Source organism: Panthera leo, chromosome A2 (genome assembly GCF_018350215.1).
Source record: "Panthera leo isolate Ple1 chromosome A2, P.leo_Ple1_pat1.1, whole genome shotgun sequence".
Taxonomy (NCBI): Eukaryota; Metazoa; Chordata; class Mammalia; order Carnivora; family Felidae; genus Panthera; species Panthera leo.
Window position 1 is genome coordinate 4,450,094 of NC_056680.1, and position 17,945 is coordinate 4,468,038.

Sequence of the window (17,945 nt, forward strand, 5' to 3'; positions counted from 1 at the left end):
CTCATCCACAGACAGGAAGGGGGCTCGTGGGGGCCGGCGGGGAGGAGGCGGGGTGGAGGAGGACTACTGATGGGCACAGGGTTTCTTTGTAGGGTGACGGAATGTTCTGGAACTACACAGTGGTGATGGTTATACAACCTGGTGAATATACAAAAAACGCACCAAACTATTATACGCTATACACTTACATCAAAGAGGGAGTTTTTAAGGCATATGAATATATTTCAATTCAAAATAACACCGTATGGCATGTGTCTTTTATATGCATACAAAATATCGGAAAGAATCCACACCAAACTTTATTAGCGGTGGGACGGGCAGAGGAAGAGAGGCGGAGGAAGCCAGGGGCTCTTCCTCCCCCTTTGTATTTTTGGGTATTATTTGGAGGCTTCACCGTGAAAAGATTCCCCTGACGTAAAAGAGGAAGGAAACAAGAGTTATTGGGAACTGCCCAGAAGGGTCCCCAAGTCGTGAAATCCGGTCACCATGGAATTCTGGGATCAAACTGCTCAGTGGCCCGGAAGGGACACTGGTGCGCAAAGCCCGGCCATGACCACTGGAGAAAATGGAAAACATTTGAGTCAGGTGGGCCTGTGCTACTCACACCTTGTGAGTGACCTAAAACTGAACTGGCCGTGAACTATCTGAACAGCGGTTTGTAGCTCAGACAATGGTCACCTTTTAGAAAGAACGGCAGTGACCAAGGAGGTGTGCCTGTTTTCGTTTTGACACCGCAGGCCATCTGCGGTCACGGTGCGTCTGGAATGCGGCCGGTCCAAAGCGAGATGTGCTGTGCGTGTAAAGTGCACACTGGATTCCAAAGACTCGGCAGGAAGAATGTGAAACATCCCACCAGAGATGTGTTCATACAGACCCCATGTTAAAACAACAATATTCTGGATATATTGGAGTAAGTGAAACACATTATTCAATTAACTTCACCTGTCTGTTTACTTTTTAACTGAGGCTACTAGGAAATTTTAAATTGCACACGCAGCTCACATTGTGTTTGTTAGACAACTGTGATCTAGAACAATCCTAGAGTAAATCAACAAACTGTGAATTTGCAAATACCTTACGAGGTCCTATTTTCCTAGAAAGTAAGCAAAATGACTGCTAGAGCTAGGTAAGATTTTGACCTGGTAAGAACTCGAGTCAATTCAACAAGTGATTACTTGGTGTAATTATTTGGTGTCCCACAGAGGCAGTGAGACGTGGTCTCCATTCTCTCGTCTCAGGAGAGAGAAAAGGAGAGTCACAAATAACTCTTATGCGGCAAAGGGGACAGGTGCAGACTCCAGCTGGGAATCTGGGACGGTCCCATCCTGGACCCTGAGGGAGGGGCAGGACCTATGGGGGGGGGTCGGGCAAACAGGAAGGAGGGACTAGTTCAAGAGTGGGAAGCTGGGCACAGCAGGGGGCTGTGATGGGTTGGAGCTGGTTGGAGCAGAGGGCACAGGCTCGGCCACCCGGAGAAAGGCTGTGAATGCCAGGTGGAGCCCCCCCCACCCCCGCCCCTGACTCCATCCTACAGGGCAGAGGTCAGCAAACCACGGCCCAACGCCCCAGCCAAGTCCCGCCCACTCTACCGCCTGGTGTGTATATAGCCCGTAAGCTAAAAATGGTCTTTATATTCATAAAGGGTTATAAAAAAAAATCAGAGCCAAAATATTTTGTGGCATATGAAAATTACATGAAATCCACATTTCAGTGCCCAGAAATAAAGTTTTATTGGCACATGGCCACACCCATTCATTTACATGTTGTCAACAGCAGAGCCCCGTCTGGCCCACAAAGCCTAAAATATTTCCTGTCTGGTCCGTTATAGAGAATGGTTGCTGACTCCTCCACTTTCTTGGAATACTAAGAGATCCTATGGGCTTTATCTGCTCAGATAAAGTTATGGTACTTTTGCTGATTTGCAGAAACATATGTAAGGGATATATTTCTCAAATTAAAGACAATTTGCCCTAGAATGTTTCTTAAACCCTTGGTACAGGTCTCCTCTCATCTGCTAGTGACCAGCAGTAAGCAATGCAACCGACTCCCTACACGTACGGCATTACTGGGAGATGCTGGGTCAGCCCGTTGTGTCTGACTCGACGGCAGGAGTTTTAAAGGACATTTGCTCGGAGCGGCCGTTGCGCACCAGCATCGTATTTTATAATTTAATCATGTTTTGCTTAGTAAGAACATTGTGAGTGCACGTGATTTGAATCAAAGGTGTTGATATTCCACGGTGTCCCGCAAACACGTCAGGCACCATCCCGCCACCGCCAGCAGCTTAAGGCCGCGGCTGAGCAGTGGAAGGAGAAGGCAGAACAGTGGGTCTGCGCCACGGGCCTCGCAAGGGCGGTCTGCAGTCTTCCACTAGAGCATCTGAACTGGAACAGCAGGAGCAGAATGGACAGGATGGAGACGTGTGGGCAGCGGTTAGTGGGGTGAAGGACGGGGGAAGAAGGCGGGGGGCGCGGGGCCCAGCGTTCAAGGCTGGCCACCGAGACTGTGGCATCAGGATAATAATTTCTCCTTCACTTACCGCCTTGCCGTCCTCCCTGGCCCTGGGCCCAGTCCTCTCTAAAACTAGAGAGGAGTCTAGACTGAGCTCACACTGCGGCCGAAAGGCAAGTCGAGCTGGGTTTTGCAGGAGGAAGGATTTCTCCGCTACCTGCCCAAGGGACCAGGAAGCACAGGAGGCGTTTCTAGCTCTGTCGGGGCCTGCTGGCCCTACTGACCCCAGCAGGGCTGCACCAGGGTCAGAAGGCATGTGCGTAAAGCACCGGGCATATGGTAGGTGCTCAGGGTGTGAGGTCACGGCAACACCTTTATTTTCAAAACATAACCTTGGGATCCCGCGGTCACGGCTTTTAAAGTCTGGCTGCCCCCTCCTGAGAGCTGCTCTTTATTCCCTGCCCCATCTGCCACTCTCTGCCTTTCTCGAAAAACCTTTTCCTTGGTCTAAAGCACAAGGGGGAGCCTGGCCACTCAACAGTCGCTTGTCAGAAGTGCTGGGCTGCCAGGCCCCGTCCCCTCCCTGGCCGCAGAAGGCAGTCTGTCCGCCTGAAACTCTCAGGATCCACGTGAGCATGTTTCACGGGAGCCCATGGATCACGGTCGTTTGAGAACATGTTCCTGCATCCAAATGTCTCCAGTTCCCTTGGACAAGAATCCCTCCAGCACTGGAAGGTCTCATACGGCCCTGAGAAGGTGAAAACAGTGCACTAAATGTCATGTTAGCTACAAGCTTTGTTAACAGGACAAGGGACCGTACAGATAGATATCTCAGGGTCTCTACTGGCAAACAATACGGGGGCTTTGGTTTCCATGAAGTGCATCTCAGCCTGTCCAATTGGTTTCCATTTTGACTGGCATTCGCAGTTATTCTTATTCCCAGTGAGAATCATGACGATCTAACTAGAATTGGGAGCCTTGCGGTGGAAACATCGGAAGTGGGGCCCTCCCCAGCCTGGGCACTGCGGCGGGTACGGGACTAATGTTCACACTTTCACAGAGGACAGGGGAAGGGGCTGCAGGACAGGAAGTGCCTTCAGTGAGACGAGCTTCCCTGGGCGCTCACCCCACACACAGCCACCACGTCCACCACCTCAAGGGGCCATGACCTTGAACCAGCGTCTCCTTATGGGAACCGCTCCTGAGCTGGGGAAACGGATCTTTCAGGAAGGGAGCCAGGGTTACAAATATTTACCTACAAAGTGAGTCAACTCTACACAATTCTGTTGATCTTCTGTGACGCCTTCCTCCAGCACAGCAGGCAGGCTTTCAAACCCTCACAAAGTGCCAGAGCCACACAAGAGCTAAGGGTGTAAGCACTGACAAGGTGCAAAAAGAAGAATTCATCCATTCAACAAATTTTGAGCGCTACATTTTGTGGATGAAACAATTCCGACAGGCACGATAACTAGACTTGTTACAAACCAACTTTTTAACAAAGTACAATCTTTGAAAAGTTCCAAAGCAAACCAAAGACGAATCAAGACACTGCAATTGGCCTGGATGCAGAACGAGGCATTTAGTACCCTCCACTGTGTACAGCCGCTGGCTCCTGAGGCCCCATTTCTCCAGGAAGACCCCAGGCTTCCCGGAAAAGCAGCCGACTTGCCTGACGCGCAATCTCTTTGCTGAGCAAAAACGGGCATCACGAATGGAAGGGGCCTTTGATTAAAATTTCTTTGGGGATTTGGAAAAGGAAAACCACACGTCGAAACGACTGGAATGTTAATCTAGACTGAATCAAAAACACGGCACCTTTAGGGCTATCGGATCTCAGGCAAGGGTTTCATGATTTTTGCTTCTCGCTAAAACCAAAGGCTGCCGTTACCTGATGTAGGCCTTGCCCCCTGAAGAACGCTTTGGGCTCCGGCGTTTGGCTCACTCACACGCTAAATGTGAAGCCCTGGGGGAAGTGTGGCGGGCACGGCTGCCCCTGTCCTCCAGGAGCTTACAACCCAGAACAGGAAAGAAGACACGTAAATCACACCACATGTCCAAGGAGCCTTGTGCTGTGGCAGTTCAGGAGTAGTGCCACTTCTGGCCGATTAATCCCACGGTCCCTAAGTAGGGGGTGACTCTGTCCCCGCAGGTGACATTCAGACACGCCTGAAGACACGGTTGTTGTCACGACCCGGGGGACAGGGGGCGGGTGCTACTGGCAGATGGAGGCCAGTGGAGACTCAGAGCCCTACGAGGTGCAAAGGCGACAGAGGCGAGAGGGAGAAATCTGGCTCGAGTCTGAACATCTTCCCACTCGGCTCACTAAGTCACGTCTCAAGGTTCCCAGGTAAGGGAGCCCCGGACACGGGTCCTGAGGGAAAAGTAAGATTTCCATCAGCAGAAATGACATTTCAGGGAGGAGGGCAGACAGAAGGCATGTGTGAGGCATGGCAAGTCCATTCCAGGGACCAAGGGACAAGGTGATGGAAAGGAAGCCTTTTCATTTCAAGGCCGGAAACAGCCTCGAACGCTGAGCTAAGCACCATGTGGTTACGCCAAAGGCCAGGGGCCAGTCCACCAGGTCGGCCAGTAGGCGGGGGATGTGCCCGTCGGCCCTCCCGACACAGCCCAGAAGGGCCGAGCAAGGTGGGTGGGAGGCAAGACCAGAGTGCCAGGGGAAGGAACCAGCCCTGTGCAAGGGCACGGAGGTGACCGCGGAGTGCGCTCCTGGGCGCTGGGGCAATATTGCTTCCGGAGCAGGGGAGCAGAGCTGGGCTGTCTGCCGCAAGGGGGACAAAGGACTGTGGTCGCCCCTGCAGCCAGAATGAGGACAGAAGCTGGGCTCGTGCGGACCCCCCAGCTGGGAGGAAGGTGGGGACGCGGGGCCCGAAATGAGGCGGGGGCACCACGGCGCGGCCCCGCGGCCCTTCTAACCCCACCGCCTGCAGTTTCCCTTAACCCCCAACTGAGGAACAGTGTCTTTTCCCCACCAAGGCTCCCCGAAGGCCGCCGTCCAGCCGACAGATGGGACGCCCGGCTGCGAAGTAAGACTGCAAGGGACTGGGTCACACGGGGCTTCCAGAAATATTTTCTATGCACTCCTGTTTGGCATTTGAGGAGTTGCCGGTATAACCACACAACCGATGAGCTCCTGAAGTATGTCCCCTTCGTGCTCTAACCTCAGCGCAGCGGCCAATGGCCACGGACAATTCCAAATCGCTGTAGCCCCTTCTCTGGTCTCAACTTCTCCCGGGAGGGTATGTTACCACACGTACGTGCTCGGCCAAGTATAAATGCCTCAGATGCTTGCTATTTGGGGCCCACGCATATCTGCCGAGTGGACAGAGACCCCAGAGAGCAACTCACACCAAGACGTCCCCACGAAGGTGGATTCTTCTAGAATATGGAGAATTTTAAAAATCAGAAGCACATCCTTCAAGCTATTTTTCGCGAGTCTGGGATTCCAAGTATATTTTTTTCTCCAGGCAGGCTACATCTGTCTGTCTGTATTCTGAGGACAGGAGAGGTGGGAGAGTGCTGTCCGGTGTTTTCTTTGGGTTCTCACTGGCTGGGGTGGAGCAAGAACACATATCTGTGGGCTGGTAATTTGGGGGTGGGGGCCTCGGCTTCCAAGGCCTTACCCCGCCGATCACCTTTCAGACAGAAACGCATCCTGGACACAGCACTGTTTCTACAAGATAAACAGTTGCCTTTTAAAAGTTTAAGTGTAATCAGGTGTCGCTGCAACCTTAGGAATGGACTTTGTAGCACGCGTATGGTTTCAGCAGTGTTCCAAGGAGCCGGGCGCACGTGAGCAGGGCCTTCTGTCGGTGGGGACCGGCCCTTTTCCTTTCTCTCCTCGGGCTGCCCACGTCTCGCCCGCCTGTCTCTACTGGGCCTCGCTCTTCCTGGGGCTCGGCCCCTGCCTTGCGTCTCCTTGGCCTTCAGGGTCCTTTCCCAGCCTCCCTTTCCACCTAAGAATCCCTTCAAACTCTCCTCCGCCCAGCATTATAGCCACAGTAGCCAGAGGGTGGCGACGGCCCAAGTGTCCACTGACGGCTGAGTGGGCAGGCACGGACTGGCCCACCCACACGCTGGAGTCTCAGGCAGCCGTAGAAGGAAGGCCATGCTGACACCTGCCACTGTGTGGATGCACCCGGAGGACGCCGTGCTTAGTGCAATAAGCCAGACACAAAAGGACACGTTTGTTACACGATCCCACTTCCACAAAACATCTAGGACGGGTAAACTCATAGGGACGGAAAGTAGATTAAAGATTACCAAGGGCTTGGGAGGGTAGAAAGGGAACTAAAAGGGGAGCCTGGTGGCTCTGTCGGGTCAGCTTCTGACTCTCGGTTTTGGCTCAGGTCATGATCTTGTGGTTCATGAGTTTGAGCCCCACACTGGGCTCTGAACTGACAGTGTGGAGCCTGCGTGGGATTCTCTGTGTCTCCCTCTTCCTCTGCCCCTCCCACATCTCTCTCTCTCTCTCTCTCTCTCTCTCTCTCTCTCTCTCAAAACAGACGGATAAACTTAGAAAGAAAGAAAGAAAGAAAGAAAAAAGAAAGAAAGAAAGAAAGAGAACTGAAAGTTTCTGCTGCCAGGAATAGAGCTTCCATTTGGGGTGACAAAAAAGTTTTGGCAACAGTGGGGATGGCTGCACACCACGTGAATGCACTTAGTACCGCTGAATTGCACACTTAACGGGTACGATGGTGAATTTTATGCGATCCATGTACTTTGCCACAATTGAAAAAACCACTTTCCTCTGCTGACTCTTCATTGGCTCCTGCTTCTTGGATGTTGACGGCTCTGGCCTTCTGTTCTCACTCTGCACCCTCTCCTTGGATGGTCCCATGCGTTTTCGTGACTGAAGTGACCATTTGTGCGCCGACAGCTCCTACATGCTAACCCCTGGCCTGGACCACCCCCATCGGCTCCACACCCTGCGATCGGCTGCCCACTGCAAAGCTGTCCCCAGCAGGATGTCCCAAAGACACCTCAAGCTGGCCGTGCCCACGACGGGACTCATTACTTCCCCTGCCCAGCACCAGCTTCTCCCGTGGCCCCTGACTCACTGAAGTGACACGTTCTACCAGAACCCCCCAACGTCAGACAGCTGAGAATCGCCCTCCCCGCGCCTCGGCCCAGCGAGTCCGGAAGTCCCCGAGCCTCTGAGAACCTGGCCGCTCAGCCTTCCCCAGAGCCCCCTGGCCGGTGCTGTCGGGCAGGCCCCTGTCGCCTTACGCACGGACCGTGGCAACAACCTCCTCTCCCCTGCCTGCCTCCAGACTCGAAGCCTTCCGACGCACCCTCCAAAATCACACGTGACCACAAAGCTGCTTCCCCACAAGCGGCTCTCAGCCCAGCGCCAGAGACAAGACCCACATGTCCAGCCAGGGCTCGGCACGCTTTTCCTCTAAAGGCCCAGGTGGTAAATATTTCAGGTGTTGCTGGTCACATTCTGCTTCTTTCGCAAAAACTGGACTCTGCCGTTGCCTCGCAGAAGCAGCTAGAGACAGTACGTAGATGAGCGGAGCTGCGTTCCAATAAAACCTCACTCACAAAAACAGGCTGCAGGCTGGAATGGGCCTGAGGGCTGTCGTTTGCCGACACCTGCTCCTCTCTCCAATGTCATCTCCCTTGTACCCTGTACTCGGCTGGTCAGGGCCGCTCGCAGGTTCCTGGAAACACAGCCACGCCAGGACTGTCCCCACCCAAATGCCTGCCCCACAGAGATGTCACCGGCATCAACCACATGGCTGCCTTTCTCTGCCTTGCCCAGGCCCCAGCTGTGTCCTCCAGCCACAGGCCCTTTGCACCTGACCCCCCACATCCACCCCATGCCTGGAAAGGCTCTTTCCTCTGAACTCCACAGGGCTGCTCCCCGTCAGCATTTCAGTCTCAGCTCAACTGTCACCTCCTGAAGAGCTCCCCGGGACCCAGTGGCCCAGTTCTTACACACACACACACACACACACACACACAGGCTCAAAATAACCGTGGAGATCTTAGTAGAAATAGGCTTACTGCATATAGCACGTCTGGGCTTCATTACAGAGTGCATGACAAAGAATCATTGTCTCAGGCCTTCCGTGTAAGTATGACAACCTATTTTTAATTGGCTGTATGATTTTTTCTTTCTTTCCTTCTTTCTTTCTCTTTCTTTCTTTCTTTCTTTCTTTCTCTCTCTCTCTCTCTCTTCCTTCCTTCCTTCCTTCCTTCCTTCCTTCCTTCCTTCCTTCCTTCCTAAAGCAGACTACGGCAGGTGTGGTCTCACAGCGTCTGATACCTACTTGCTGTATGCACCACTTACAGGTTTGGGAGGTCAACTGTATTTCCCAGGAAGCCACAGAACTCCAGAACGTTTAAAATGAGAATTGGGAGCTGCCAGGGCATACCAACGGCGTTTTCAGGCACACGAGCCCTGTGTATCATAAGGCAGGAATGCGTTTCGGGAAAAGAGAAGGAAACACAGCAAGGAGCCAGGCCAGGCTGTCTGCTCCTGAGGGCCTAACTCGAGTCCTGGCACGAAGGGCGGGCCGCTTCTCACCTCCGAGCGGCTGATTTCCAGACTTCGGCCAGGACGGCGCCCAAGGGCCAGCGGTAACAGAGAAGGGAAACCGGCTTTTAAACGTCCGTGTGCAGAGCTGGCCACTTGCCAGAGCTCACCCGAAACGATGACGTGTGGGCACGAAGCGGAGACGGGCCCACGCCACGACCAAAATGGAAGAGCTCCAGTCGCTTTGGTTGCTTGTGTTTTTGCCGCGTACTTAACGCTTGCGGGATGATGTATTGGTACCAGCCCGCCTCTCCACTCACTGGAGGGCCTTCCTCGCCCGCAGACAGACAGCGTAGGCTCATCCACTCCATCGGGCGAAACCCACATCCCGAAGGCCTCCTCGCGCTTGTACTGGTCGGAAAACCCAACCAAGAACGTGATCCCAGGCCCTGCTGCCCGTTCGCTCCCTAATCGTAATAATAACCATTGTGATAAGAATAGTTCACAGCTAGTCTCTGGGCAGCACCTGCTCTGGGCCAGGCCCTGTGCTAAATAGCGGTAATCTTTCTAACATGGTGACCGTAGCACCATCGTCATCTGTTTCACGGATGCCACACCCCGCCTGGAGCCCCCGAGCTAAGCGGCGCAGACACCACACGCAAGCCCTTCTCTGCTGGGTCCCGGCCCGGGTCTACGGTTTCCCCTTGATTCTTCCCTCTGCCCCCCACGCGTCCCACCCAAGCTGCTGCAAGACAGACACGGGCGGCGACATAGGGCACGTTGAGCAGCAACTCTCAGTTTCCACATGGGCTTCCCCTGTAGGTATGCAGGAAACGATTCATTTAACAAACGTGCTTGAGTGCCTACTCGGTGCCAGAATTGCGCTCAGCTCGGAGGAAAGAGAAGTGAATTAAACACACAGCTTCCTCCCCTTAAGGAGCTGACCTTCTGACGAAATGGTGGTAAGGAAATAAATGCGCATTATGTCTGGCACGTGAGCGATAAATGCTAAGGAACGAGAAAGGCAAGGGGGCTAAGAGTGTGTCACTTTGGAGGGGTGGTCTGGGAGGGTGACGTCTGAGAGAAGGCCTGGAGGAGGTGGGAGAGCACCGCCCCCCAATTATACGCGGGAAGAGCTTCCCAGACACAAGGCTCGAGGGGCTTCCAAGAGGCCTGCAGGGGTGAAGAGGCCTGAGGAACAGGATCACTGTCAGCGATGAGGCCAAGGAGTCCCGGGTTGGAGAGGCCCAGGGTGGGAGGAGGCCGGCCTCGGCTCCTCGTGAGATGGGAGCCGTGGGAGGGTCTGGAGTTGAGGGATACGCAACAGGAGGGAACATGCCCCCGCCAGGTTAGCGGGCTGGAATCATCTGGGCAAGAGGTGCGGGTGGCCCGGGGCGGGGGCTGGCGGCGGGGGTGGTGAGGCGTGCTCAGATTCTAGGTCCCCACTGACAGTGGAGCCGGAGCATTTGCTGATGGCTTACGAGAAAAAGAACACGGGGCGACTCCAAATCAACCAGGAGAAGCCAGCGGAAGAAGCCAGCGGGCGTGGAGCCTGGAGGAGACGGTGGGGCCTTTCGGGAGCTCCGTTTGGCCACCTTGTGTTTAAGCTGCCTGTCAGAATCCACCTGGTGTGTGCGGCGAGTAGCTGGGCAGACTTCTCTGCTCGGAAGGCCTGAGGGTCCGGTGCCCCCACTCATCACCTTAGGCAGACCATGCTTCCCAGGCGCAGATCCCTGGTTCTTCTTCCCAGCCTCCTTCACCTACTCCTTGTCCCCCACACACTTGATTCTGGGTCTTCCTCTCCTAAAGTCTTCCCTCTTCTCCCCCCCCCCGCCCCCCCCGTAAGAATTCCTTTGTGGCTCCTGTGGCTTCCAAGAAGCACGTAGGTGGTTCTCAGCTTTCTCTCTAATTTTCAGTGCGTATTCACTCACTCCCTCATTCGGCAAATTAAGTGTGCCAGGCACTCGTCTAGAGAACATGACCTGTGGCAGAGCTGCTCACCATTTAAATTCTAGAAAGGGAGTGGAAACGTCTTTTTAAATATGTAAGTCCACAATCCCTTATAACAGTGCTGATAGCCAAAAAGCTCTGAAATCTGGAAGCTTTTTGGTAAATTTGGCAGACTCTAACCCGAACTGGCTTGAGGTTGCTTATGGTCCTTATCTACCCATTTGGTTGGAATACTCAAACAACATGGATGTGTTTGCTGCCTGCATATCGGGCCAGGGGTTTCGGACACTGGATCAGGACTTGTACTTTCCTGTCCCCAAGTTCAGTGAGGGTCCCAACTAGCCAGAAGATCTCTCTGTGAACTTCCCTTGCCTTTCAAATAGTCCACATTTTACAAGTAAGTAGGTGTCTGGGGTGGGGCGGTGGGTGGGGGAGGTACATTATTTAAATAAGTGGTCAACTTGCAATTAATTACAAAGGGCCAAATATATTGTAAGATATGGTTCCTACAGGCCCTGGAATTTTACGAGCAAAACAATCGCGAGTGATTATTTAAAAAAATCCCACCAGTACCTTCAAAATTTTGACTCAGTTACAATATTAGTTAAAGTTCAATTAATTAAATATTGCCTTAATATGAACTTAATTTTAACTCGAGTCTGAAACTACAATTTAGCTCCAAGGAATGAGATCCAGATAAACAATTTCCCAGGATCTGTATCTCTGGAGAATGGCTCCCTCCCGGCAGCACTTGGGTGATAAGTAAGCATGGCTAAAAGATGGATATTGAGGCAATGCGTGCCCTTCACCCAGAATGCAAATATCAGCTGAGTTTCAAAGGACTTGTTCTGTTGCCCGGTGTAATTCATAACTCTGTCGCCCTGTTCCCAGATGCCCCTTTGGAGCTTCTCGGCAGCTTATCTGGCACAAGAGAGGAATGTACCTAAGGGGCTAAATAATTTAGTTTCGCTTTTACTGCGGAGGTCAACGGTTTCTGAGCTCATTCCCAGCCGAAATCAGCCGGAATATCACAGGACCACAGGAGCAGTTACGTTTGTCCATCGTGTTGTAGAAGTCTTTTTTTTTAAAAGCTACCAAATCCCCTCTGATACTTCACCAAGCCTGTCCGGGTCCAAAGTGATCAGTGATTAAGGAAATCAGATTCCTGGTGGAGTGGCAGGGGTGCTGGGCCAGGCTGAGATGTGGGGGGAGGGGGGGAGGAGAGGGGAAGGCGCTTACCATACACTCTCCTCCTCACTTCTCTGGCAAGAGCAGGTGAGGAACCAACTCTAAGGTTATTTTTAAACTTGAGGGAGAGAAAGAACAGGTAGCCAAATGATAAGAACATGTTGACAATATGTGCAAGGAAAAAAAAAAAAGTTTTCGTTGCTGTTCTGCGTCATTATTACCATTACCGTAATGAATGATTTAGTTGGAATCTCAGTGGAAACCGAGAGTCTTGTATAAGGTTTGATATTTTGGATTGGCGGAGGCAAGGCCGGGAGGGGAAACCGCTGGGGGCGGGGGGGGGGGGGGGGTGCTCTGCACTGACAGTTCGCGGCGCCCAGCAAGACGGTAGTTGTGCAGTTGTGCGTGCGTGCGTGCGTGCTCTGTGCGTTGGGGGGCCGCGTAAGGAAAGCATCCAGAAGCGGACCTGGACGCCCTCCCTCATTCCTGCGGGGCAAGCGGGAGGTTAAAATTAGGACGATGAACCACCCCCGCCTCCGCCGGAATGGCAGGGGAACTTCGGCCTCAGGGGCCCCTGAAATAGCCACTGGGATCGGGAAACCCAACTTTGCCGGTGCAGCAGCCGAGAACAGCCAGCGGGGACTGAGCGGGAGGGAGCGCCGTGGCTCGTCCCAGGGGGCCGGGAGAGGACTAGAGCGTTTGGGGGTGTGTGTGTGTGTGTGTGTGTGTGTGTGTGTGTGCGCGCGCGCGCGCGCGCGCAAGTGCGTGTTTGGGAGGGGGTGTTCAGGGGTGGGGTTTAAATTCACAAACGCACTCGCACAATCTCAAGAGAAAGTGTCACTGAGCAGTTTGGGCCACGAGTTGGGCTCTTTAAACAAAATCATAAATTGATACATTAAAAAAAACAACAACAAACTTTTGGTGAAACTCTTCTCTCGCTTGGAGATCAGTCCAAATGGGGGAGCTGCGGGTGTGCGAAGGGGCTTCCCGAGGGGCGTGGAAGCACTGGCGGACCCCCCCCCCCCCGCCCAAACTCAGGAATGGGGGTTCAAAGGGAGAGAGGGGAGGAGTGTCCGAGGAGCCTTAGCCGCGAGGATCTTTGCTCAAGACCTCAGGAGGTGAGAAACAGGTCCCCGGGAAGTCCGATTATCGGCGAGTTTGGGGCGAAAACGTGAGGGGGGGGGGTGTTTCCCCCAAGACGAGCGCATCGACTTCTGGCTAAAGGGTGAGAAGGATTCCAGGGGAGCCCTCAAACTCGCTAACGAGCAGCCAGTCCCCCGGACACCCCACACCCAGGAAATTGGGGCAAAGGTGAAAACGAATCTTCCAGGCCCCCTTCCCGATTCAGGAGTCTGGGGCGAGGAGTGAGAGAGGGGCCCCCGGAACGCCAATTTCGGATATTTGGGGACTAAAAGAGAAGAGGGGTCCCCAGGAGCCCCCAATTCAGAAAGTTTAAGGTAAGGGCTTGAGATGGTTTCAAGAAGTTGAGAGAAAGTGAGAGAGGGGTGCCCGGGCGCCCTCAATTTAAGGATCTGGGGAATAAAAGTAACAGGAGGTTCCCAGAAGCCCCAGTTCTGGGAATTTGAAGGTAAAAGTTTGAGGGGCCTCGGGCGCACCCAATTCGTGGCCTTCGAGGGTAACAGTTGAGAGTGGGGTCTCGGGGGCCCGCGACTCGGGAAGTTTTTTGAACAGCGAAGCGATGGGCTCCCACTTGCCCCCGAGTTTGGCTAAAAGAAGGGGGGGTTCCCGGGCGCCCCCAAACTCGGCCGCGCCTGGGGAACTGGGCTAAGGAGGCGGGTCCCGCGGGCGCGCCGTCCCGGACGTTTGGGGTGAGCGGCTGGGGGCCGCACCGCCTGCCTGCCGCCCCCCCCCCCCAAGCCGGACCCCCGCCGCCCCCCGCACTCCCCCGGCCCGGCAGGGCCTGGGGCGGTCGCATCGGTCACCTGGAGTTCGGGCCGGGAGTTCGGGCAGCAGCTCCCGCGGCGGCAGCAGCGGCTGCTGCGTGTTGGTCCCCGTTGGTAAGTAACAGTCTCCACGGCTACAGTCTCTATGGCGGCGGCGGTGGCGGCGGCAGCCGCTCCTCCTCCCGCTCTCGCCGCCCGCCCGCCAGCCTCGCGCGCCTGCCCGCCTGCCCGCCCGCCGCGATGGGGCGGGGCGTTGTTACCGGCAACGGTTACCAGGCTCCACGCCCCACCCCTCAACGGCCCGCCCACGCCCGCCTCCAGAGGGCACGAGGGGGGCGGGGCGTAAGGTCCTCCGGCACCCCATTGGCTGTCCACGGTGCCTGTCAGGAGGGGCGTTCCCTGGAGAGGATGAGGGCGAGTCTCGACCAATTGCCGCGGAGGGGGGCGGGGCTTGGCAGGAGGCGCGCACGGCTCGGAGGGTTGGCGAGCGGGAAGCGCGCGTGGCCCCCCGGTGGGTGGCGCTGCTCCGGGAAGGCTAAGTTTCGGTGACTCTAATGGGGCCTTAGTTTCTTCCACAAATGATTACCGGACATGCGAACACAGTCTGAGTCTGGGATCAGCAAACTCCGACCTGCGGCCCAAATCCTACCCGCCGCCTGTTTTTCATGGACCACAAGCCGAGAGTTTTAGAATATTTTTTAAGTGGTTTAAAACAGTCAAAAGAAGAATTTTGTGTTATCTATATGAAACTCTTGTATTACTGAATCCAGTATTTCAATATCTTTAAGAGTTGGCAAACTGTGGTCTTTGGGCCAAATTATGTCTCTGTGTTTGTAAATAAAGTTTTATTGGAACACAGCCAGGCCCATCCTTTAAGAAACTGCGGAAGGCTGTTTTCACACTACATGGACAAGAGTTGCATAGTGAAAAGTTTATTCGTTGCACAAAAATGGAATAGCATAAGCAGAGCCTAGAATATTTACCACCCAGCCATTCACAAGAAAGTGTTTGCCAACCCTCTTCCCTTCTCACCACCCCCCTCATCCCTAGATCGTAAATCCAACTACACATTGGACAAACAATCCAGCCTCTCCTAGAGCTTTTAGTCTAATGGGGGAACGCTGACAATAAACTGAATAAATAAGTAAACATATATAGTTATTCGGGGGAAGGGGCTGGAACACCGGGAGAGAAAACTTGTTTGGGGAAGAAACAAGCAGGGCAATTTAAAGGAAGATTAGACCTCAGCCCCGATCATTCATCCATTCATCCATTCACTCAACAAATAATCATATTAGTGAGCGCTGATTAAATTGTTCTTAGGTGCCAGAAACTGATCTAAACATTTTTTGTATGCTAACTCGGTTGAATCTCACATTCATTTCCCAAGAAATGCGATATGCATTTACCCCCATATTACAGATCAGGGAACTGAGGTCTGGAAAGTATGAGTGAATTTGCCCAATGCCAAACAGCTTGTAAGGCTTCAAATCCCAGCAGTCTGGTACCGAAGTCCATGCATTTGACCACTAGATGGGTGGTTTTCAAATGTTTTTGACCACAGAATCACAGCAGGAAATACATTTGACTCAAAGGCCCAGTCCACACAAACACATCATAACTAAAACAAAATTTTCAAAGCATGATACTTGAGGCAATGCTTGATCTTTTCTATTCTTTTCATTTTAATGAAAATGCTTGATGGTGACCTGCTGAATTGATTTGGCCACTGTCTAGTGGGTTGCTTCCTGCAAATAACCTGTATGATGGAGCCTTAAGCTTAGGACTGCAGGAATCAGTTCCTTTCCTTCAATTATTAATTTAGTCAAAATATGTATTGTTTGTCTACTATTTGCCAGACACCATTCTAGGTGCTAGGGACACAATTCCCAGGCTTACAGGAAAAGGGATATGACAGTAACTTGGGGGTGAGTGGGTGGGGCTTATTTTGGATAGAGTAGCCAAGGATGGCCTCTCAAGAGTGACCAACCATCCTGGATGGTTTGAGATTATGGGGTTTCCCGGGATGTGAGATTTTCAGTGCTCAATAGAGGAAGTTCCTGGACCCAACAGGAAGAGCTGGTCACCCTAGGTCTCTCTGAGAGGGTGACATTCGGGCCAATGTTGGAATAATGAGGAAGAGGGAAAGGAAATTATCAAGAATTCAAAATCCCTGGTGTGGAAACTCGTTTTAAATAAACAACAGATCACTGGGTATGGTTGGAGCTGAAGGAATGGGGAGGGCATAAGTGGGTGGGGGGTGGTGAGTCAGGGGTTGGAGGGAGTCATTTCACTTAAGGTCTGCCAGGCCATAGGAAGGGCTCCTCATCAGATTGGGAAGCCATGGGAGGGCTTTAAGCAGGAGGGAGATGGAACCAGATTTGTGACCTGTGATTTTAAAAGCTCACCACATGGGGGCCAGATTGAAGGACGCAAGACAGAGCAAGAGATCTCAGGAGACTGTTACAGTTCTCCTGGACTGTACATTTTTGGAGAACATTCTGATGGACTGGATGTGAGGAGCTGAGTGATAAAGTTTTAGGGCGTGATGGGAGGTGTCTTGTAAGCCACGTTGTACAGCCCATTCCGATGTAACTTGTGTTTTGAAAATTCAAGTCTGTCCCAACTTGATGCCGTATTGACAGTAATGTGTATGTTTTTCTTAACCATTTGACACATGTAAGACTCAGCTATCTCAAAGAAGAAATGAGGAGAAATTAGAAAGTACTTTGGAATCAGAAATATTAGGAATTAGAAAATTAGAAACTAGAGTAGTTAGAAAATACTTCGAGATGAATGAAAATGACACAACATACCAAAACTTGTGGATTCAGCTAAAGTACAGGACTATTTATAGCTATAGTCACTTATGTTAAAAAAGAGAGAAAATCTTCCACCTTAAGATGGCAAATACAAGGAAACTAAACCCAAAGCTGGCGGAAGGAAGGAGATAATAAAGATTAGAGTAGGAATGAATGGAACAGAGATGAGAAAATCAGAGAATTAAGAAGATCACAAGTTAGTCCTTTGGAGAGATCAGCAAAGCTGACAAATCTTGAACTCGACAGATTGGGATAAAAAAAAAGAGATGACTCAAATTACTCACATCAGGAGTCAAAGAGGGGACGTTACAACAAACTTTATGTAAACAGAAAACATGGTAAGGCAATACTGTGAATGACTGTATGCCAGCGAATTAGATATCCCAGATGCAATGGGCAAATTCCTAGAAAGTGACTCAAGAAGAAATAGAAAATCTGAGTGGACCTATGACAAATAGAGAAATCGCATGAGTAATCAAAAAACGTCCCACAAAGAAAAGCCTAGGACCAGATGGTGTCTCTGGTGAATTCTACCAACTATTTAAAGAAAAATTAGGGGCGGCTCAGTTGGTTGGGCATCTGGCTCTTGGTTTCGGCTCAGGTGACCTTTCGTGACCTCAAGGTTCATGAGTTCGAGCCCCACATTGGTCTCCATGCTGACGGTGCGGAGGCTGCTTGGGATTCTCTCTCTCCCCCGCTCTCTGCCCCTCCCCTGCTCGAGCGCATGCACTCTCTCTCTCAAATAAATGAATAAACTTTAAAAAAAATAAAGAAAGATTAATGTCAATCCTTCCCAGATTATTATTAAAGTCAGAAGAGTAAAGAATACTCTGTGAGGCCATTCTAACATTCTTTGAGAACTAATCAATGAGTTCAGCAAGGTTGCAGAATACAAGGTCAATATACAAAACTCAATTGTTTTTCTATACACTAGCAATGAACAGTCTGAAAATGAAATTTCTTGGGGAGCCTGGGTGGCTCACTCGGTTAAGCCTCTGACTTTGGCTCAGGTCATGATCTCACAGTCTGTGAGTTCAAGCCCCACGTCAGGCTCTCTGCTGACAGCTCAGAGCCTGGAGCCTGCTTCGGATTCTGTGTCTCCCTCTCTCTCTGCCCCTCTCCCACTCA

At 52.2% G+C, this 17,945-nt stretch overlaps 1 protein-coding gene across 1 annotated transcript in view; it reads right to left on the reverse strand.

The window, feature by feature from the left end:
• Window positions 1-14,209, reverse strand: part of RFX2 (regulatory factor X2) — a 90,646-nt gene extending 76,437 nt beyond the window's left edge. Inside the window, 1 exon segment of the mRNA XM_042928150.1 lies at window positions 14,035-14,209. The gene's annotated coding sequence lies outside the window, so the exon portion shown is untranslated.
• Window positions 14,210-17,945: the final 3,736 nt, after the last annotated feature.